General features: G+C 34.0%; 1 protein-coding gene across 6 annotated transcripts in view; it reads right to left on the bottom strand.

Moving 5' to 3' along the window:
- LOC111049514 (ets DNA-binding protein pokkuri) overlaps positions 1-12,363 on the bottom strand; it is a 69,116-nt gene extending 56,753 nt beyond the window's left edge. For 5 of the 6 annotated variants that reach the window (XR_005572609.1, XM_022335597.2, XM_039438799.1 and 2 more), the window contains exon 1: positions 11,986-12,351. The gene's annotated coding sequence lies outside the window, so the exon portion shown is untranslated. Of the gene's footprint in view, positions 1-11,985 lie in introns of all 6 variants that reach the window. The other variant, XM_039438803.1, reaches the window with a different exon arrangement.
- Positions 12,364-23,400: the final 11,037 nt, after the last annotated feature.

Raw genomic sequence — 23,400 nt, 5'->3', positions numbered from 1 at the left:
CTTCTTTTGCTTCATCACTGTGTGAGTTATAAAGATTTGGCTTACGAGTTGCTCATCAGCAACCTATGACATAGTTATTAAGACATAGCAAGCTATGAAATGTTATTAACAATAATATTGAACCACTGATTATTTTAAACCGCTGTAATGGAGAATATTATATATTCCTCTTCATTTCTACTCTTCCTCCTCTTCTGGTTCTTTTTCTTCGTCTTCTTCTTTTTTTTCTTCTTCTCCTTAGTCATCTTCTAATTCTACCTGTTCAATTCCTGCTTCGTTTGTGATTAGCTAAGAGGTTCTATCTACCATACTTGATAGGATTCCAAACTAATAATTAATTATTGTTGAAGGATCTCCACAATTCTTTTAAAGTTCTAATCTAACTCTGCCAAATAAAAATATCTCAATTTCTCTATTCCATAGAACAACCTCTAAACACTGGAGAAGCTCTAAAACTGAACAAGCTCTTAGGTTACCAAGAGACCTACTATGAAAGTCCTACAACAAAGAAATGCAGACCTACTTCAACCACAGGTCTATAAATTCTAATTCACTCTTGGGACAATCAAAGCATTAGGAATTTCGAGATTCGATGTTCGAGAATACTCTCAATTCCTGACTCCGCCTAATCTATATTATAATAATAGAAAGAATGACTTATGCACGTCGGGATAGGAAATTCATGAATGACGCATCATCACATCTGAACTACTTGACTGATTAACTTGGAATTTTGCATATAAATAGTTAATTCACCGAGGATGGTTATAGTATCTATTTCAAAGGTCTAAGTATCTATTTTTATAGGCCTATTTCAATTTTATCAAGATTCCAGTATCCTAAGTTTTCAGTTTGTCAAGTTTTTAATTATATCTTTGCGGAGCACGGGTTACCTGTTAGTAAATAATAAATTTAATTTTACATTTTTTTTTCAAAAACAGCCTCAATTCACCCCAAATTCTAAACCTAAACTCCTGGAAAACTATTTACAAGTGAACAAAGCTACCGACATACTCAGAAATTATCAGTCACTTTTAGGTCACCGGGAAAGACCTACCACAGGAACATACATACAGTAGCAGCAGTGCAGCAGTCATAACATACATTATTCAACTGTTTACAATGTGGAACCAGTTCCCTCCGGCCTCTAATAACTATCTAGTTAGAGTGGCTGACGAGTGGGTTGTGGGATTCTCTTCAAACTGTCAGCATTTGCTTAATAGAAAGCATTGAAATAACTAAGACTAAATACTGACTGATTTAAGTAGATCTCACTATTGAGATTCTCACTTTAAACTGTCAGCATTGGATGAACAGGAAATATTAGTGCTATTTATATAGAATGCTGACAGTTTTAAGAGAAACAGAGTATGGAGGTAGTGGGTAAGTCACCGGGCGGAAAGCCGGCATAACAGCAGAAATTGGTCAGTGGACTGGTTACTGGTTACAACTGCTTGCCGTTATCATATCAACCTTCCTCAAACCTATTAATAGTACAAGCGGGCTTCAAAGTCACTTCCCGGTGGTTTGGAACCCACCTGAAGCTATCACATCTCCTATTAACCGTTATCAAGCTTCCTGAAACCTGTTGATAGTACTTGTGGGATCCAAGTCACTTCCTGGTGGTTTGGAATCCACCTGAAGAGATGGTATCTCCCATTAATCGTTATGTAGCTTCTAGTCCAGTCACTATATACATTGGTGCATGCAATTTATATTGTAGTTCTGATTTTTTAATATATTATTTGGGTACATAAGAGAAGTCCAGAACAAATTTCTTCATGCAAAATTTCCTTGTGCTAGATACAGAGTGGCCCAAAAACCTCGTATTTTCGGCTCATTTTCCAGTTTTCAGCTATTTCTGCCAAATCTCTTAATCGGACAGAAAAATTGCTTTTTTTAGATTATGAAATTCTGAATAAAATTAGATCATTCGGAACTCTCTATATCTAATGAGTACTGAGTTATGATTTTTCAAAAATGAGTGAAATTTGAAGAAAAAAATCAATTTTCATGAATTTTAGTTTTTGATCAACAATATCTTCCGATTGTTACCATTTAGATGTATAATTCAAAATCCCTCTGGGCGTAATTTTGTGCTCTACAATCTGAGATCAGATAGAGCGCTCTATCTCATATAGATTTCCAGGTACACCTGACAACAATGCTCCTTGTATTGTGAAAAACACCTAATTTTCAGCTTCAACCATCATCACCAACTACATTGTCCTCACATTGATATTTCGCACAATGACATGAGTTCATGAGATTAAGTTTTATGAGAATCACCCGTCAGATGCACTCCTTTCAGTATTTCCTAGTGGAGAGGCGCGCTTAAGGACACCTCAAGGATCAAAATTTCAAACACTTATAACTTTTGACTCAATGCTCAGATTACATCGTACTACACTTCATTCTTCTCGGCTCGTCAAGGCGGTTCAAAATCATGTATCATAAGTCAAATTCGGTCCAAAAATGGAAAATTTATTGTTGAATGTACTTAAGCCCATATTCCAATATACAAAAAACGGCCAATATCTATACAAAAGAGAATCACCCTACAAAATCATCCAAGAACAAAATAAATGATGTATCACTTGAATGTATCATATAAAATCATATAAAATAGATAAGTAATTTATATATTACATCTTGGTCACAATAAATTTATACTCCTCCTACAGAGTACATCATAGGCCTACTGCATTTTTCTATAACTGACATTGCAAGTCTTCAAAATTTTCATGAAACCTGTATAAAAAGCAGCAAGTTCCAGCAATCGATATGTCTTTTAATTCTTTTCCATAACATTTTTTTCTCTCTAGCAATATAATTTTATTTTATTATTTCTTAACAAATTTCTGCTTCCACGGAGTATCATGAAACCTGTATAAACAGCAGCGTATTCCGAGCTATCGAGATTTTTTCAATTCATTCCCATAACATTGATATCTTCTCTCTGCAATTGAATATTATGTTATTATATTTCATAACAAATTTCTACTTCTACGGAATACAATCTTCTTCTTCACCTGATTATGCATGAGTTGAAAATTTTCATAATCCTAATAGACAATGTAAGGCAAGAGTTATATATTTTTATTAAATATTCAACAGAAACAGATTTGAACTATGAGAAATATGAACCGACTTGATACATTATTTTAAAACAAATTTTGTACTTCCAAGGAGTTACAGTATTTTCTTCGCTTCCCAACATTTTCAGAAATAAGCTCCCTGCCAACGAATCTATAACAGCAACAAATTGAGAACTACGAAACAGCCCTACACTGAGACTTTGGCTCCGCTAAAGACAGCTCACAACAAGCGAGATCATTTGCTAGTTCCAGGAAGAGATCTTAGATCCTCCGCGCTAGAGGTCCTTGAGACTTCTTCCTGGAAACCAACCACTTCTATGCTCTGATCTCTTCCTCCTGTGAAGCGGAGAGTCATGCTCTCTCTCTCTCTCACCCTCTCTCTCTCTCACACACACACACTCTCTCTCTCTCTCTCTCTCTTCAAATCTCTTGGATACGAGAACACCCACCCAATACATATTCGTCTGCTTCCTCACATCGTTGCAACATCTCGTGATTCACTACCTCTTAAGAGGCCTTTACAATAACTATTGTATAAAAACGGAAGTAAAAACATTGAAAGTACTCTGATCTGTAAAGCCTAGTCCTGTGTTTGAAACTGAGAATTGTTGTCAAACATCACATTTTCTTTAAACTATGGTCCGGTTGCACGAAAGTCTGTTAAATCATGATTGAATGAAACGAGAACGAGAGGTTATCGTGACATTAAATGACTGTTAAAATTTAAGTCTTATGTGCAACCGAGCATATATCTATTGAAATACGGAAAAGGAAGGAATCCGAATTTAGAATTTCACTTTTGCATAATGCATTATATTTGTAACTGGAAATATTATACTTGAATTGATGGAGAGTAGACATAGTATAATTTTTCGAACTATAACAGATCAAACATAGTAGGCTATATTAAACATAAAAGTAAACATTATACAAAACATAAATCTATTAAACATACTCGAGTAAACATATTATATTTTTCGAACTACGTATAACTATCAAAATTCGGTAAAGGAACAAATTTTGGGCTGTGCCTGTTTCCTTTTCCAGAAATTTATATGAATTGCTTCCTAATAAATAATTGTTACATTGAGAGATAGCCTACGTCAGCCTGATACACCTGTTGCAAAGGGGCCACTTAAGGAACCGACTCCGCTAAGACGGCCTATATAATAATAATTTTGAAAATCTAATTTAATATAATAAGTTTGAAAATCACCACTACATAGTTCGGAACCCAACCAAGAGCCATATTACCACTCATCTCACATCATAATCCTTTCAATCACCCACGCACACTTATCGGATGGGCACGTTAAACTGTCGGTCACGGCTGAAGTATGACAGTCGTAAGGCCCATTGACGGCTCATATTATATATTCAGGCGGTGGAACCTTCCCGCAAGGGACTCCCCACCAACAAAAGCCATACGAATTTATTTATATATACCCACGCACAAGCCTGGAGCTTATGTAAACATCACTTTCATCAAATAAGGAACATTCTGTATTTCTTAAAAAAAAAAAATGATTTGTCACGTGAACTGAAATAGGAAGAACTAAACGTTCTGAACTAAAAGACTGATCCACTAGAGAACTAGTTAGAACTAAAAGTTCTAAGCATAAAACATTGCTGAGAAATAAGTATTTATTTTCCATTTAAATACTCATATAAAAGTATGGGGAATGTGCAATAGGTATTTGTAAAATATAAAGTTTCTCCTTGAATTTTCTCCACTATATTCTGGATATGAGAGTATATAAGAGTATAAAAGATAAATCAGAGTATTTAAGTTTGGTAATCAATTCAGATTATACAAAGTTTATAGTTAAATTAAATAGTAGGATGTCACTTTCATGTTATACTGATCATAACAAGCGAATGTTAAACTTTGAATGAAAAACCCTTTTGGTGTTGAAACACTCACTTTTTAGCAGTTACTGTTTTTTTATTCAAAGAGTTAACAGTGGGAAAGAATGGATTTACAGCACAGCAAGCAAATGTTTCTAATGATTAGAAAAAAGTAATAGGGAAATGACCATACAATAATTTGACCAAACATCTTACAATCACAGAACAAAACCAAATGTGGTACCAAACATCTTACCAAATGTAGATCAAACCTGCAAACCTGTCTAACTCTGTATTCCTAAATCTATACTCTATGTACTCTAAACTATACTGTGTATACTCTATCTAGATCTATCTAACTCTGTATAAACTGAACACATTCACCAATTATTGCATTATTTAAATTGTAAGAATACTGAAAAGATACTCTCCTCAACAAAACTGCACTGAAAACACTTGAGATAGAATATTTTCAAGATATAATGATTTTTCAAGAAATTGAACAAATTTAATTTTGTAACAGACTTCCTAACACATTCACAGAATATTGCCAAACAGATAGTACTTGTGCACGTGTGACAATGTTATTACCATAGCTAATACATTCGACGAGGAAAACAGCTCTACACTTTTCAGATTTATTACTTTCAGATAAAAATTATTGTCCCATTTCCTCAAAGCTGCATTGTTATCCGTCCAACAATTATTATGCAAGTTAAGAGAGCAGGGAGGAGCATACAGCAAAATTGTCAGCATTCCTTGGGAATAGCACCAACGCTTGCCATCCAAACAATGCTGACAGTTCTAAGTGAATTTTACTTGCCAGAGCACCGCTCAAGGCAAAACCACGAGTAGGAAGCGCACACTAGGAGGAAGGGAGTTTTTTCCGGCAAGGAAGGGAATTTTTTCCGGTATGTTGGTCACATTGCGCAAAGTCATGTGATCGTTTCTTGACGGGTACACGGAAGAAATGCCGCAAAGAAAATATATGTTAATCACTTGGTGACAAAATGGAAATTGTACTAATTCTGCACGATCATTTAGTTTGGGAGTGGTGAGAATAATGTCGACTGGAATTGGCGGGACTTCATCCGATAGTGAGATTCAGTTCAATGGGAAGCCTTGATATAAATTGTGAGGAGTGCTTACAGTTTAAATAGAATCTAATGTACCTGAGAATGCAGCTTTGGGAAGATTGATAAGAGAATTGATGATATATGAGAGCCAGAGAAAATAATAAAATTTACTTCTATTCTCTCTGATAATAAAGTATCAGAAGTTGGAAAAGAATAAGAGATGTTTGGAAGATAGTGTCCCTTTAATGATTGTACAACATTTTCAAATCAGTAGAATATGATTGGAAAAATGAAAGAAACATTGTAGGTCCTAATAAAAGTTTGGAATGACCTCATACTTTTTCAATATGTTTAATTGAATTATTACTTCTAGAAAAATATAGAGATTATCAAATAATATTAGAAGGGTCAAGTTTCTCAATTATGTCCTATCAACTCGTACCCCATAATTATAATCAGTAAAATACATTGAAGAGAAGAAGATTGAAGTCTTTGGATATAATCGATATTAATGGACTTTGGATATAAATTGTATCAATGATTCAAATTATTAGGAACGTACTCAATTTCTGCACCTGATAATAATTAAAATGATCATAGAAAAAAGCTGACATCTGGGATTGAAGAATAATTGGAGCTGACTCCTTCTCTTGGTTCATAAAATGTGAGATGAACAAATGGGGGGAAAAATAAAATGAGGTCAAAAAAGTGAACATTTTTGTAGCAATATTGTTTTACAGAGCAATGTATTGGATGCTCACTTATAACATCATGGATACAACAGGACTTGGCAATTATTTTGGAAGAAGATGAAACATTATGTTAAAAAATTGATGTACACATATTTATCTTTTTGAGTTTGATAATAATTATGAGCGAGATTCATTCCATTTTTTTGAGGGTGAAGATTACATGAGATCCAGACTTGTGCTTGGGAGAGTGGGTGATGAAGTGGCCGTTTTCACTTTTACTGATTGTCATTCAGAGGTTTCTTGTTTGGATTCATATTTGGAAATTAATTGATCTGATAAATTCAAAATTCTAGTGATTTTTTTGACTAAAAATAGTGTGTGAATTAAGTTATCATTTTTACATCATCTCTAGACTGTGTATTCTAAATGAAGCAGTAGGGTTTCCACCTGGATCATCGTCTTTCTTTAGCTTCATCATTCGATTGGTAAGCAGCTTTCCATAATATTTTCTGTCCATAGCTGTACTTTTCAGTTGGATGTAGCTATGGATCCCTAGATCTTTGGTAACTTGCTTCAGATATTGTAGCCGGGGTCTTCCACGAGCCCTTTTTCCAAATAATATAACTACCAGTATTCTTAACGTGAACTCGTTGTGTCTAATTACATGGCCAAGTCAAGAATGCCATCTGTCTTTTAAAATACACAAAAGAGATCGCTTTTTCCTCAACCCTTTGAAATACTTCCTCATTAGTAACCATCTCAACTTGAGCTTCCATCTCCAACACCATACTTCAAAGGCAATTGGGTGCTCTTCCTTCTGCCTTACCAATAGTCCAAGTTTCCATACCATAGAGTGCAATACTCCAAATGCAGCTTCTTATTAATCTTATCCTAATGTGTAACTTGAAACTATTTGAGGAAAGGATATGCCGCTTACTGATGAAAATAGCCTTTGCTTCTCTTATACGAAGTTTTATAAAATTATCTCTGTCCCTTCCATCTTTGGTAAAGAGTTAGTGGGGAGGATATTTTTAATATTCTTTCCGAAGAATGGACATTGATATGTTCAAGGCTCCACCAATTTTATGTAGATGCATAACAATATAATTATCATCTATAGTTATTATATTACAAATTGCTTTTTCATATCATATACAGTTCAATAATTATTTTCTTAGTCTATATTATGTAAATTCATCTATAATTTTGCTGTATTGTAAGCTATTGTATATAAGTGTATTTATAAGCCAGTATATATTGTAATCTACATAAATAAAGTACTCAATCAATCAATCTTCAGAAATTATATTACCCAAGTATCCTTTAGAATTTTTTTACTTGCTTGAGGGCATTGTTATCTAATTCTTATTAAATTCAAGTTCAGGGTCCCTGGAGCACCTGAATAATATATATATGGAAATGAATAATTGTCCTTTGATTGGCTGACAATCAGCTGTTGGTGAGTGCTAGCCAATTGGAGGACAATTATTATTCCAAGTGTAAGCCGACAATCAGTAAGTGTGAAAACGGCCTTACTTGTGAATGGGCCTACATTTTTAGGAGGGTTTGGAATCACTGGTAACTGTATTTTAAAATTATCACTATTAGTGAAGAAGGTCCCAAGCATACACCCTTACAACTGGAGTTCCGAGAGCATGTCGCTTATCTTGAGCAATTGGATACGACTTTAAATGCTGGTAAAGGAATATGAACATGAAACATCATCTATGATGATGAGCAACAACACAACGATAAATTTCCATTAATTTTCATCGTGTAAACAAGATCTGGACGGTATCCACCAATTATGTAAGCAATATGTGCCTACACCGAGTATGTAAAGGTGGGGAAATGAAAACAAGAAATGATCGTACTGGTTTTGATAATTAAAACAAAACAATAAATTATTTGTACCAAAAAATTAGAATTATAATTATGAATTATGAAATAACAATAAAATATGAATATTTCAAGGGCTACTCGCTTGGCTGCTAGTGAAGATTAAATTTGTTGTGAATATGGAAATTTTAAAACAATGACTCAGTAGTCACCTACCTTTATGATAATGGCCCCAAATTTGGCATCCACTGGTTAATCGCGACGTTAATTATTAATGAAAAATGAATAAAAAAAAACTGATCTAATGAAGTGGGTTCAGATCCCTTCTTTTCAATAATACAATTCTCTTTAAACTGCCCGAACTGTGACAGGAAAACTGTATTATAAAACAAGAATAAAATCTATCCCCTTCACCAGAACAGCCGGACTTTACTCTCAGTCCTAACGAACGAGCTCACACCCACTAGTAAAATTTTTGGGTATTAATATATAACTCAGTCAATGCCAACATGAAGCCATTTCAAATACATATTTTTATCAGTCGCACAAGCCGAGCACGTTTGTTTTCAAAAACAAAAGAGAAACTACAATAATTTTGATAACAAGTGAAATAAACAATCTTTCTGTCGATGACAAACCTGTTCAAAGGCAGAAACACCGTTCATTAAACTTTTCGTAAAATAAAACTCTAAAATCCTGATCAATATGAGATAAATATATGAATCATATATATGTCCCATATGACCAGGTGACAATCGTAAAGGCATTTAGTATTTTCAATATACAATAATAATAATACAATAGAGAACTTGGAATGTAGTAGACGTCCTCATGAAATAAGTGATAAGGCTTTTTGTAAATGCATATTATTATTTTATTAGATACGTGATTGGGGAGGTGTCTTTGTAGAGATGTCAATTGAGGCAAATATTTCCTCCGAGATCAAATTATTCAATAAAACAACTTGCAATGCTGACTGCAAGAGTTCAGAACACCTCCAAATCTAAGCTATCAGAGAGTTATGATGGTTCATATAAGATTATATGAATATAATAATAATAAGATTAACTTAAGTAATCATAAGAAGAAATAGGACTCACTGATAAAACAAAGAAATACTGATAAACAGTATCCTACATATATTGGATTCTATTGGAACTAAGCTCAATAAAACCCAAAATTAATGTATTTATTTATTCTTTGTTGAGTCATATCCATCACGAACTACCTCTTGAGCAAACATACCGCTTTTGTTTTTAATAAGCAAGGTTAAAATTATTTTAAGTTTATAAAGAAAATCATCAAGATGGGATGATAATGATACTGCATTTAACAAACGTTCTCATATGGTGTGAGATCATGACAAAAAGGACAATAGTTGAGAATATGAATCAATATTGATATATGATTGAAGCAATAAGCCCTAAAGGAACTGGAAGCCAAATCATAAAGAATGTCATGATCTTTAGACAAATAGGTAGTATTAGCACCAGAAGATGCACATGATAAAGAAGTAACAAACTGGATACATTATAAGCTTATTATTAGAGAGTGATAGTTCATAATTTTCAAATACTTGAAATACCATAATTATAGACTACTTCACGTGGATATGGCACGTTTGGAGCCTTAAAAATGGAAATGCTAATAAAAACTCCAAAGGATCGAATAAATTGATTAGATTACATCATTATAAAGTTACCAGTACTCCTAAATAGCTAAATTTGATGAAAGCCTGAGAGGAGAAGAAAGAATATCCTTGATAAACAAAAAAGTTTGAATTATAAAAGAATAAAAAATACATTTAAAAACACACGATTGGAGAAATAATCCATTAGTTTAAAAAAATATGCACAGCTCTGGTACATGCATGCTGCATCAAGAAGCTTGATAATGAAAAAAAATTTCTTCTATGTTTGATAGTATCTAACTGAAAACCTCCTCAATTATTAATAAGTAAGTATAGAAGTACAAGGAGTATCCTTAGTTTTTCTCTTCCATTCAGTGATTTCTTGTAAAAATTAGAATAATAAATAAATAAAAAATATTCAAAAAAGCGGATAGCGCTTTCTTTATCTCTTTGCTCTGTTGCCAGATCGTCTTATAACAATGTAGTAATAGTAATCAATTAACAAAATATTTCATCTTAATCATGAAAATTCATTATGAAATTATTTTAAAATATAATTTATAGCTTAATAAAATATAATTGATTATTTTAAACGAGTATGAGTAGTTAATATTACATAAATAAATCTGTATCAGCTACCGTCTATAGAAGGCATTGACAAGACTGAGGATCGGCAACGTTGTTCTTCTATCTCTCTCCACTGCCATTCTAACGTGGACCTCACTATATAAAATGGTAATGTATGGACCTATATTTCGTGTACAATGGTTTGAAGATGCTGAAAATATTCCTATCACCTGTTGATTAAATTCATGCACTCAAGTAAAATCAATAAATGCTATTGATAATTATTATTGAAAAATACACAAATAACTTGTAGGCTCAATCCTGCTCAAGTTATTAGTATATTATTAACATGGTGTACTATAGTGAGGTCCACGTTATAATGGCAGTGTGTGATTTGCAATGGTGTTGCTATCCTTGTCTATCGTTCAACAAAACAGATGGCGCTATCTCTTTCACGCATTGCGATGTTGCCACATCGTTTATCAACAATGTAGAAATTCAACTAATTGACAAAAATAATATTTAATCTCAATTATGAAAATGTGTCATTAATGCTTTAAAAATATATTTTCTTGACAAATAAAATATGATCAACTATTTTCAACAATAATGAGCAGTTAAATTCATTAGATATACCAGTATCAGCTGTTTGGGTGCCAGTATCTGGCAACCCTTTTCTCATATCTTCCTACACTGCCATTATAACGTGGACCTCACTATACCGTACCTTATTATTATACTGATAGGTTATGTCATAGAGTAAAGATAACCATAATGCTCTCTTTTCTCTACGGTTATTTTCACAAATTATTCATTAAAATTAAATTGGCTAATTTTCTGATTCATCTATTCACGAATTGTTCTGCTTCAAATATAATGTGATGGAAATATATGAACTTCCGAACGAAGCATCTTATTCTTTAGAAGAAACAACATAATATTACGAATTTTGATGGTTTTTGGGTTAATTCGTTTATACAGTAGATAGTTTTAAAACTGACATGGAATATGGAAAACTAAATTATTTTCACTTAAGCAAAGAATTTGTCAGCATAATATTATTTACCTGTTCAAGTCTAAAACTCAAGTGACTCATCTAAACAATAGATAGATTGGTATAGTTGATTTTGAATAATTCTTGAAGAGAATCAAGAGATACGGTACCGGTACCTATAATATTTTTTTAATGAATCTTATACAATAAAAACAAAAACATTCCACTCAACCAAACTTACCTTTTGTTAGATGAAAGAAGTTTGTCCAAGGGAGTTGATGTTTAATTATTATAATCCATGGAATCCGTGAGCACTTAAACAATTACAAATTAAAAATATTGTCACTTGAAAACTTACAGCTCAACAAGTGTGAACTGTTTTATCCGAAAAGTAGGGTTAATTTGTTTGACACTTTTACACACGCGAAAAAGTCTGACGGTAGCACTTGGAAGAGATTACTGATACATTGTCACTTCACTTGTTAATTTTCACTAATTACAGATCACTTGGAAATTGTTTTTTGAATTTTGAAGTACTTGAACACAACTGGGATGCTTGAACAATGAAAGTTTTGAACGACGAACCCAGCTGAGTTGAAGTTGAACTGGCTTCCTACTCAAAACTCAACACCGGTGTCTGCGCAGTACTGCCAATCTCTTCCGTGTAACCGAATTTCCCCGCGCATTAGATTCTTCCCTACGATCGTAGATTTTACCATTTCATTATGCAGCATCAAAATTATTATACATTTCCCAGTTCCCATGTAAAATAATGAGCGTAAAAATTTACATGCCGCATTATATAAGAGAGTTAAAAAGTAGTAAGTAAGCTTCTTCATAGAGATAGGTAGTAACAGTAACCCACTTTTACTTTGGTTCAATAAAACCCATGGTTTTTTTTTAATATAATTACATTCAATTTTTCTTCAGATTGATAACAATAATAATTGCGCGCTTTCTTTCATGAAAACCGATTGTGCTGGAAGGGAGGGTTAATATGATTCCCTAAAAAAATGTTGGAAGATCAGAACTGTATTGGGCCCGTGTTACACATTTTGATATTTTTTAGCCTTCACTTTCAGCAGTGAAGTTATTTAGTTAATTGAAAAACACTTATTTTCAAATTCTTTTATTTTCTGATATTGAACTCTAATATTTACTGTCATTTTTTGTTCAAATTTCTCTATTATCTCTGTAGATTTTGTATTGAATTTGTATTTTTTCTAACGACGTGATAGAGTGGACATTACTGACCAAACTTCACCACGTCAACAAATAAAAAAGTCATTCTATATATCTATCAGGACACCAGTTAAACACCATTGGTGTCCATGTGTAATGCATGCTGGAACACCAGCTGTGTTCGGGCTACAGTTCTGATACACCATCCGGACACCAAAGCCTGGTGCGGTGTCCCTGTTGTATTGAGCGCAATGAGATCCAAATGAAATGATATTCAACGAAATGAAACACTTGAGAAGATGGAAAAAGATTTATGATAATTAAGTCATTGACTTGCTCGGAGACATCGTGTTCCAGGCTAGTATCCTAATGTTATACAGAGACAATTTTATTATAATATACATTATTTACAAATCAAAAAGAACCAATAGGGAGCGTTTTGGCCCAGTTGTCGCACTGATAAGCCATCGCTCAGATAAGATAAGAATCATGCGTCTGGTACTCCATTGAAATGGTGACCGCTTGGGCCAACTCCTCTGAATACAATTCAATAGTTGAAGATCGTTTCCTGGTGGTTCGGAACCCACCAAAAACGGTAGGTCCATTCATCTCTCATTATCATTCGCCTCATTAACCCACACAGAAGCCTAAAGCTCATGTGGACATCACCCTCAGAAATAAAATTCAACAAATAGGAATGAGATATATTGCAGAGAGGAGACGGTGAAGAAGAAACCCATGGAAAAAATTGGGAAAAAAAAGATTGATAATAAGAGACATGATGTGTTAAAGGAGATGGTTTATACTCTGTACAAAATAAATTTTGACTTGAGATGGATATGCGCAGCAGAGAAAAGGCATAGAGCGGTAGGGATACAAAGGCAGCGAAGTTACCGTTTTGAACCGGCCAGCGTTCTCTAATTTCTAGTGAGTATTCAAGCGCTCATGTTGAACTAACGAAGTTTCCTCTCTGCATGCACTGACTCGACTGTTTTTAATCGACAAATTGGCAACTGCGCTTCCACCTATGACTCTATCCATCACTGTAATTGGCTGATCTCCCACCGTTTTTCTGCGCCGCATATTCCTCCAAGTTAAAAGTAATTTTGTACGGAGTGTAGGTTTAGCAGAAAAGAGAAGGGAAAAAATTAAAGGGAATCAGAAACAAAAGTGGGAGGAAAGGAATCATCTCATAGAAGATGATAATGAAAAAACAAATTTGAAGATTCTAGTAAATGAAAAGAACAAGGAAAAAGAAAGATGGTAGTTTCGTAGACGATGGAGAGGGAAATATGGAGATTGGAATGATGGAAAGGATGCATGTAGGAGAAGATGATAATTTCCAAGAAGGCGATTGAAAAAGGAGAAGATGAAGAAGCATGGAAACATTCCATACCCAGTCACCATTTCCTCTTCACATTCTGCTTGATTAGAATTCCGACCAAAAGGGATTTTACATGATTTTTTGCTGCCTGAAAACCCGTTTTGTCAGCGCACTTTGAGCTTTTTTCTTTCATTTTTCTTCTGAACCGGATGTGCTTATCAAGAAAAAAGATGTAAAGAGAACCTCTGAGGTAGAAACCAACTGAGCTTGGAAAATAACAATTTTCTTGTAGATCAATTGAATCAATAGCTCTGTTGCATATCCATACTTTTCCACTAATGGAATAAAACTTGAATATTAAAAAGACTTAGTAAGTGAAAATGCACTTACTCTTGGTAGTGACTATCGTTTCGACCTGTCTGATGATGACCCACACCAGGTCGAAACGATCATAAGTGCATTTTCACTTACTAAGTGTTTTAAAATTCAAGGTTTGAATCAATAGAATGCTTGAAATCAGTAAAAAAATTAAAGAAATATTAATTTGTCAAATTGATGCAAGCTTCCCCGGAAGAGAGAATCTCCTTGATGAAATGAAGTTATCATATAAAGAATAATTCCTTTTAATCCCTAACTTTGCCCTCCTAGGATTAAATAAAAGCAGTAATTTAATTCCTGTGAATTTTAGTGTAGTACATTATTGAAAAAAGTAAATCAGTGAATGGAAACCGCCTATCACATATAAATAGTACACAGTTTTCAATAAAATATTAAAATAATTGATGTTCCAAATGGGGGATAATTTTGTTGTAATAATGATTGTACTATACTCTATTGGAAAATTTCTGGAACTGTAAATCATCAGATTCATAAATAATGTCCATAGATTTTCACATTTTGAAATATTTGAAGTTATAAAGTTAGATTGTAGTTTAGCTGTTCAATAATTGAAACTGTTCAATTGTGAATAATTACAGGGTTCTAGCACAGAGGAAAGAAGCACTACTTATTGGTATGCTTATTCCGTGGTTCTAGGTTCTATAGATTATCGGTCGACTAAAACAGTACAACTTTATTAGAAAGGGTGATGTATACGGATAATAAGAAGTCTAGGTACTTGAAATTTGGTTCAACTATTATAATAACTCATATTATTGCATGCAACTTGTTTTCAGAGTATGGTTGAAAAGCGGTTGTGACTTGAAACAATTACAATTCTTTTATCATATTCAGGGAAGTGAGGAAATAGACACTGTCTTCATCCACATTAATACATTATTCATACTTTTTATAGTCTCCATGTCTATTCCTCAGTTCTAATTTGAAGATAACAGTTCAAGTCAACACTTCCTTCCTTACTAGACTACAGGAAAGTTAAAAAAATCTAGAATAGGTACTTCAGTTTTTCATTATAAATTCATATAAACAAATATTGAGGATTCTTAATATTTGTATTGCAGAAGCAAGAGCAAACTCCAAAGAAATACGGTTATCAGATTTATTATGAAGTAGACGTGCTATATTAGAATATGATTGGTGTTTTTCCTCCTCCAAATGTGTAATAAGATAGGAATAAAAAAATGAATGATGGTGTTGGAGATTATGATTGCATTCAACAATTCTACTTACAGATCAAAGGGTAATCAATAAATTCAAGTATCACATCATTATGCTCAAAGTACAATGTTCAAGTGTAAATTTCTAAATATGTTATTATTTCTATATATGTTAATATATCTTAACAATATTTTGTAAAAAAGGATAGATTGGTGTGCAAAGCATTTCATATTTCTGTTGTCGCAGTGAGCTAGTGCAGCGTCTCCCAGTTCCCAGATATGATTTTTAAGTTGGAAAACAATAAAACCGGAAGACCATCTTTCAGCCTTGGCGGAGCGAAGCGGCGTTGCCAGACTGTGCGCTATTACCGGAACCTACAAACAGGCGGCGCAATCCTAAACCGCAAAGTTTGGCAACAGCGCGGTCGGGAAGTCGGCAGACAGTTTTTTTATCTCAATCTTTATCACCATTATTATTCCGTCATGTTTACTGTTATACTATATCGGCTGTATAATTATAGATCTACGGTTATGTATCAATCGGCTTCCTTCAATGATGATAGAGGTGGTGTACCGTTAGGGAGGATATAAACTACGCAATGTGGGATTCAACTTCCTCTCTATGTGGGAAGCGAAATTAAAAGTTACAAAAAAACGTGTATGTAAGAAGAGAGAAGACCTTCTGGAAATTTCAAACAACTCTTTAACAAATGCCAATTGAATGAAAACTATCAGTTTTTACTATAATTGAGGTTTTTGGAGATTTTGTAATAAGTTTTATAGCTTTTGAGGGGAACCACCTAGTGAACACTCGCCTCTAGTGTCTAGTCACTGAGAGAGGTCTAGAAAACTCTCAGTGGTTTTCTCTTACACAATATTCTTCTTCTTATTTTTCACCTCTTTCTTTTTCTCCTTCTCCTCCTTCCTCTTCTTTTTCTTCTTTTTTTTCTTCTTCTTCTTCTTCTTCTTCTTCTTCTTCTTCTTCTCATTCACATTGTTGATTCTTGGACAGAGCAACTTTTCGATTTTTTTACAAAAAATATCATTATTTTTGGTCGTAGAAACAAAACTCAAACTTTTATGGACTCAGAAAGTCGAGTAGATTGTTATAATATTTAAAAAAATAAATATTTCGAAATTGGCGATTGAAGTTTAGTATTTTTATATAAGGAAACAATAAGCAGGCAAAAAAAGGCTAGTGATCCTCTTTGGTGTCTTATGGGACCGTTAATGTCCCATAAGACATCTTATGTCTTATCGTACAAATAAAGTTGTGCAGAATGGGCTCCGGTGACTAAACTCTACCAGTGTGAACGGTAGAGCTCCTATTTCTACTACATTTTGTTCACATAACTAAGAATGAACTCCATATTGTAGACTTTTCTTACTCGTTTCACCCTTCTCTTACTGCACTGTCTCTTTCTTTTTTACTACTTTTCCTTTCTATTCCTTCTTATTTCTAACGTCTCTCTTCTCCCTATTGCTATCCCTATTATAAAAATTCAACTTGACCATCTTGAAGTACTCCTCTTTTTCCCAGGTCTTCTTCTCTCTTCCTCCTGCTCTTTCTTAGTATTCTTCTCATTTCTGCTTCCTATTCTTAGCACGAATCATTTTGCAATTAAATTAAAGTTCACCTCAATTCACACATCTCTTCCTCAGTTCTTTTTCAGTATTATTAATCTATAGTGTGTGGTTCACCTTATAATGGCAGTGGATGAAGATAGAAGAATAGCGATGCCGATTCTCTGCATTAATTAATAATTATAATTCTACACTGTCAAAAACATAATTGTCATCGTTGTGGACCTAGAAAAGGATAGTACCACCGGCTTTGTCGAATGATAGACAAGGATAGCAAAACCAAAGTTGATCAAATACTGTCATTATAACGTGCACCTCACTATACCTTCTTCTTCGCCTCCTCTTTCTCTCTACCACTTCTTCCTCTTCCTACTTGAACCTCTCCTCTTCCATATCTCTTATCGTCTCTCTTCCTCAATGACCGGCAGCAGTATACGCAACAACCAACCATAAGCTACCTACTTCTCCAGTCAGATCCACATCAGTCTGTCAGCATTTGTTGTACGGGAAGCAATGCTATTATTTATAAGGCTCATTGCCAGTTAGAAACACACAGTTATTTATTTCACCCTGTCAGCATTGGTTGATAGGGAAGGATTGGTGCTTTTCCATGAGGAACGCTGGCAGTTTAAAGTGAATCCGACTGTAATCAGACAGTCCTACTTTTACTCCGACCCATTCCCATTGTGAGTGGGCCACGACGCGAGATGTTTAGTGGAAATTGTGTAACCGCCACTTCTTTGGTGGGTATACCTTCGTTAGTGTCGGAAGGAGACGGATTGAGAGAGAGTGAGTGGGTGTGAGAAAGAGTGACTGAGGGGGATAGTGTGTGAGGAAGAGAGAGTGAGAGGGTATGAGTCGTCATTGCGTCACACGCGGTTACGAGGTAGCGGGGAAAGTAAACCGTGATTCTTCCGTCTTGTTCCTCCGCTGATTGTAACTTAGTTCCCCCTTCCAATGCTCCCCTTACCCATTTCCCCTCTTCCCCCCACCGGTTCCCGCTAAAAAGTCATGTCCGACTTCTCAACGAGGCTACTGTGTCGATTTGTTCTCAATAGATCTCATAATAAATATAGTTTCTCACTTTCATATATCTATTTTTGATTTTAATACAATAGAATTTCGATAACTCGGACCTCTTTAATTCGTAATCCTCTAGATAATTCGTAGTGAAAGCTCGGTCCGTTGAAAAAACCTCGTACCGTAGTAAAACAATGTATTTCGGTCTCCTCAATAATTCATAGTAAAATCAAGCACTGCCTCATTTTTGACTTCTATAATTCGTATTTTAGACTTCGTGAGCTCTCTATTTGGATAATAATTGGGTTATTAATCTAAAATTACTAGGAGCATACTAATTTATTTAAAATTATATTTTAAATGAGTGTAGTGTCTATGAATCATACATAATAATTTTCATCAAATAATTTTGATTTTCATTTAATAATAATATCATTACTTAGTCATTTGAATTTGAATAAATGCCAATGAATGAATCTTATTGGGTTTGTTCACTGTATCTTGATATTATTTGCACCTACAATCCATACAGAGTGTTTATGATTCCCTACTAATACTCTAGAGCATTATTCATTGGAAGAAGGATATCATATCTAATCATCATCTAAACATAATCTAAATATCATATTCGAATTTAAGTCTTCAGGTACTCACACCGCGGCCATGTTGCTTCTTATTAATTTTTTCCTAAATAATAGTTAAACATACGAAATTGAAACTTTGCACAATCATTTATAACAACTAGACAAAGCTACAAAAAATTATGATGATTTTTCAAATTCATAAAACAAAATGGCGGCCATTTTAAATTGTATTTCTTAAAAAACTCAGAAACCGTTGGTTCCACAAAAACGTCACAGGAATAACTTAGTTAATAACTTTTTTAGTGAATTTAATTACAGTACCTAACGATTGGTACCAGATTTTTCAAGATTGAACCAATATTAACTGATATATGAAGACTTCCGGGCAATTTAAAAATGATATTTAGATATTTTCACCCAGAAACCATGCCCTAGAGTATTGATAAGGAGTTCGTGAACACTCTGTATAATATATAGTATAATGGTAAATAGTAATAATAGTACCGGTATTCATTTGAACATATTGTTGAATACTTAACATTTGATATACTAGACTAGAGAATCGTTTGTTTTCTATGGTTTGATAACGCAGCTTTTGGAAATGATGCGCACCTATTAATGAGTTTATATGAGTTTCTTGATTTTGAATTACAAAATGGAATTTAAAACTACCTAGTTTATTGTAGCCTACTTGGTGATCTGATCTCTTCTAAATGCTAGTAGTAGGAAGTCGTAGTATAGTATAAAAGGTTTTTATTACTCAAGCTTTACTCAGTTCATTTTCAAATGAAACTTTTTATTCGCAATTCAAACAATTGAGGGTCCTGCCAAACCTGAAGGTTTTTCGGCGGGTGCCCAGTTACAAAGAAACGAGTTGCAAAAGATAATTTGACATCTTGTGGGACTAGACTCCCTTTATGAGTACTCATATAGTATGGGAATTAACTAGTATTAGTATGATGTGATCTGCGATGTGTACTAGAAAGATGATAAATACTACTTGTATGATGAGTTACTAGTATATTCGCATAAGAGATACCGTTGGAAAGTAGGCCTATTCCAGAAGGTGAAAATGTCTGTATAAAAAATCCTATTCAATATGGTAAAAAGATCTGTATGGTGTGGCACACTCACACCAGAGTATCGAAGACCAACTAAATATTGAATGAAGAAGACTAAGAAATTGTCAAAAAACCACTGATTTATTGATAATTAGAAAGACTGGTTTCGGTTATTACACCATTGTCAATCTCTGATAATTATAACCGAAATGTAATAACCGAAACCGGTCTTTCTAATTATCAATAAATCAGTGGTTTTTTGAAAATTTCTTAGTCTTTTTCATTCAATATGAATGATTACCACAATATCAACTTCTCAACTACACAAAAAAAGACCAACTAAATACTTTCCTTGCTGTGAAAATACGTTTAACAGACGAAGCTAAAAGCTCTGCAATAATATTCATTGGAAGAGTGAAAAGCATCAAGTATCAAAACGCACTCACAATAACAACTAAATTGACATTCTTGAAAATTTCTCAGGCCTGCAACAACTCCTCTATGTACCCTTCTATGTGCCGGTTGCAGAAAAGCCGGTTGAATTTAATTGTGATTAATTTCACGAGAACCAAGTCTTCTTTTCGAAAAAGCCGGTTAAATTTAAACCGTGATTAATTTTACGAGAATTAACCAGAGAAGCATTCTTTTCGAAAACGCCTTCTCTGATTGGTTCTCGTGAGATTAATCACGATTAAAATGTAACCGGCTTTTGTGCAAGTTGTCAATCAAATAGGCTACGTATTATATTTCATCATCAACCCTTGCTTGAGAGTAGCCTATTCATATGTTGTCAATCAATCAAACGTCTTATATATTATTATTCATCGTATTATGTATTGTTTTCGACAGTGGAGAGTGTTATTATTATTGGTTTCTACAAATCAAAACCAAGAGGTTTTCAGCCCAAAACTACTTCTCTCATAAATTTTGAAAGACTGTTCAAATTATTTATTTACATAAAGTTAGTAAATAACACTGTACCAAGGCAAAAAGACACCATGATACCTACAATATTACCAACTGACACAATTACCAGCGATGCCAGTGCAGACATCATTCACTTTCAGCCGGCCTTCCTATCAGCTAGCACTCTCGCTTCTTTCCCATTCATTCTCTCTCTGTCTCTCCGCCGCAAAGACCAGCCCAAGAGTCAGTGATTTAATCAGTGAAATAACACTCGAGCGAAAAAAAATAAGTGGCACATCCCTTCCCGCCTTCCTGATGTAACAGCAGTTGGTAACACTGCAACAGCAGTTTCCAGGGCGGGAACCACAACACTTCTACTTCCCTGGTTAGGTTGCCCACCTCAAACTGTCAGCATTGATCGATTGTAGAAGCATTGATGTTACCTTTAACACATACTGACTACTTGAAGTGAATCTCAGTAGCTTGTAGTATCACTGCAAACTGTCAGCATTGAATGAGTGAGAAGTATCGATGTAATAAATGAGGAACGCTGACTGTTCAAAGTGTATCTCATTGTAGTTGTTACTAACCCACTCTTTAAAACGGTGTGAATTAAACCGGCGCGCATCATCATTCATGCTCGACTTATTCTCCTTCCTTCATTTTTTCTCTCACTGCTTCAAGAAAAAAATGTTTCCCGACCGCCTTAACTCGATAATACAGTGAACAATAACCATAGCTGCCTCCGCGCTATGATTATTCAAGTGGTTATATAATTTTTCTTTTTTCTGGTCTATTGTTTTGTTGGTTAGACTTTACGCGGTGATTCCTGAAGCTCCAGACTCCAGAATATTATTAAGTCCTGTTGATTTGGTTGCCTACTGGCTATGACTAGTCTCCAGACATAATCATTTGCATTATTGTTGTTTTCTATTTATTGAATTACACATTATTCTAATAACTTTCATCATAATATTATGATTCTTCAAAGTGGATCAGAAAGACGTGGATGTAGGATATGATGGAGACTCTGGAACATGAAAAACTGAATTATTCTCAAACAGAACTATTTTTACTATACGGTATAGTGGTTTTCAAAAGTCTCAAATAATACAGGGATGAATAGGTAATACTATATAGGTCTCCTAGCTAACTTGGGTCAGAAAGAGATATAAAGGAGAAAGAGGTAGGAGAAAAGTGTCTTCGTGCTCTATCCCTCCATCCTATTCAAACTCATTCCCTGTATTATGATATAGGTACACATTCATTGGAATTGTAATTTGGAGTGTATTGTGTAGGCTATTACAAATTCATCTTTTAGACATTGTGCTTGCTATTTTAAACTCAATAGTTTTAACTTTGTTGTAGTTCAGACACTGTGTTACTTGTAAATATTTGAAAAAAACACATCTTTTTCTTGGAGTATTGAGGAATGCATTTCACTCCTTTTTCAGAGGCTGATGAAGCTCCTCTTCAGGAGTGTAATGCATTCCTCAATACTCCAAGAAAAGTAAGTGTTTTTTTCAAATATTCACAAATAACACAGTGTCTGAACTACAACAAAGTTATTATAATTATAGTGTTTCGTCATGGAAAGCAACATAAATTTTAGTAGTTTTGTTCTCTCTTGCATACCTACTCTTCTATACTATTCAATGTGAAAGAAACACAGTTTGAATGAATTAAATTGAAATAACAATATAACCATAATGAATAAATTTCTGAAAAGTTTCTAACTAAATTAAAAAATACGCAGAACAAATAAATCTGTTAGTGCTCACTCATATTGCACTACTTTCCTTGTGTATCTTTCATACAGCAATAAACCAACAATAATATTCATTAAATGTTTACAGATTCAAACCAAGAGGCTTTCAGCCCATATTTCTAAATTTAAAACTATGATAATACATAGACTACCTCATTATTCATGGATAAAATATAAAAACCAGGATGATTAAATATGTAACCACCATATCTTTGGGTTTGAGTATTGGAAATGATTAATGTCGACCAGAATTTTATGGACTACAGACTGATATTCCACAGTACTGAAGAGGTCCATCTCTTGATTCCATGGAGTTTTCTTGAGAGGCACTTTTCTCTCATACCACTCAAGGGGCAAAAATAACTTATTTTCCCTTCTTTTCTTGTGCGGGCGAGAGAGCAAATGACCTCAGGCGTTGGTTCCACTCCACTTCCGGGAAGCCCACTTCCGTTTTGATTGCTTCCATTAACTCTTCCTTAGAAGTTGACCCGTCTAAACTACAAGTACAAAATTTCAAGATAACTACCAAGTACAAACACAAAATTATTCCTTGCCCTTTCATGAATTTCTCTCTATACTTTAAATAAGTTTATCAATAAATTCATTACCATCTCAATTCCTTTTCGGTTGACAAGTTAACATCAAATTTTGATTTTTCTTTAAACTGTTCA

Source organism: Nilaparvata lugens, chromosome 12 (genome assembly GCF_014356525.2).
Source record: "Nilaparvata lugens isolate BPH chromosome 12, ASM1435652v1, whole genome shotgun sequence".
NCBI lineage: Eukaryota > Metazoa > Arthropoda > Insecta > Hemiptera > Delphacidae > Nilaparvata > Nilaparvata lugens.
The sequence above is the reverse complement of the archived record's forward strand: the minus strand, read 5'-3'. Positions and strand labels throughout refer to the sequence as shown.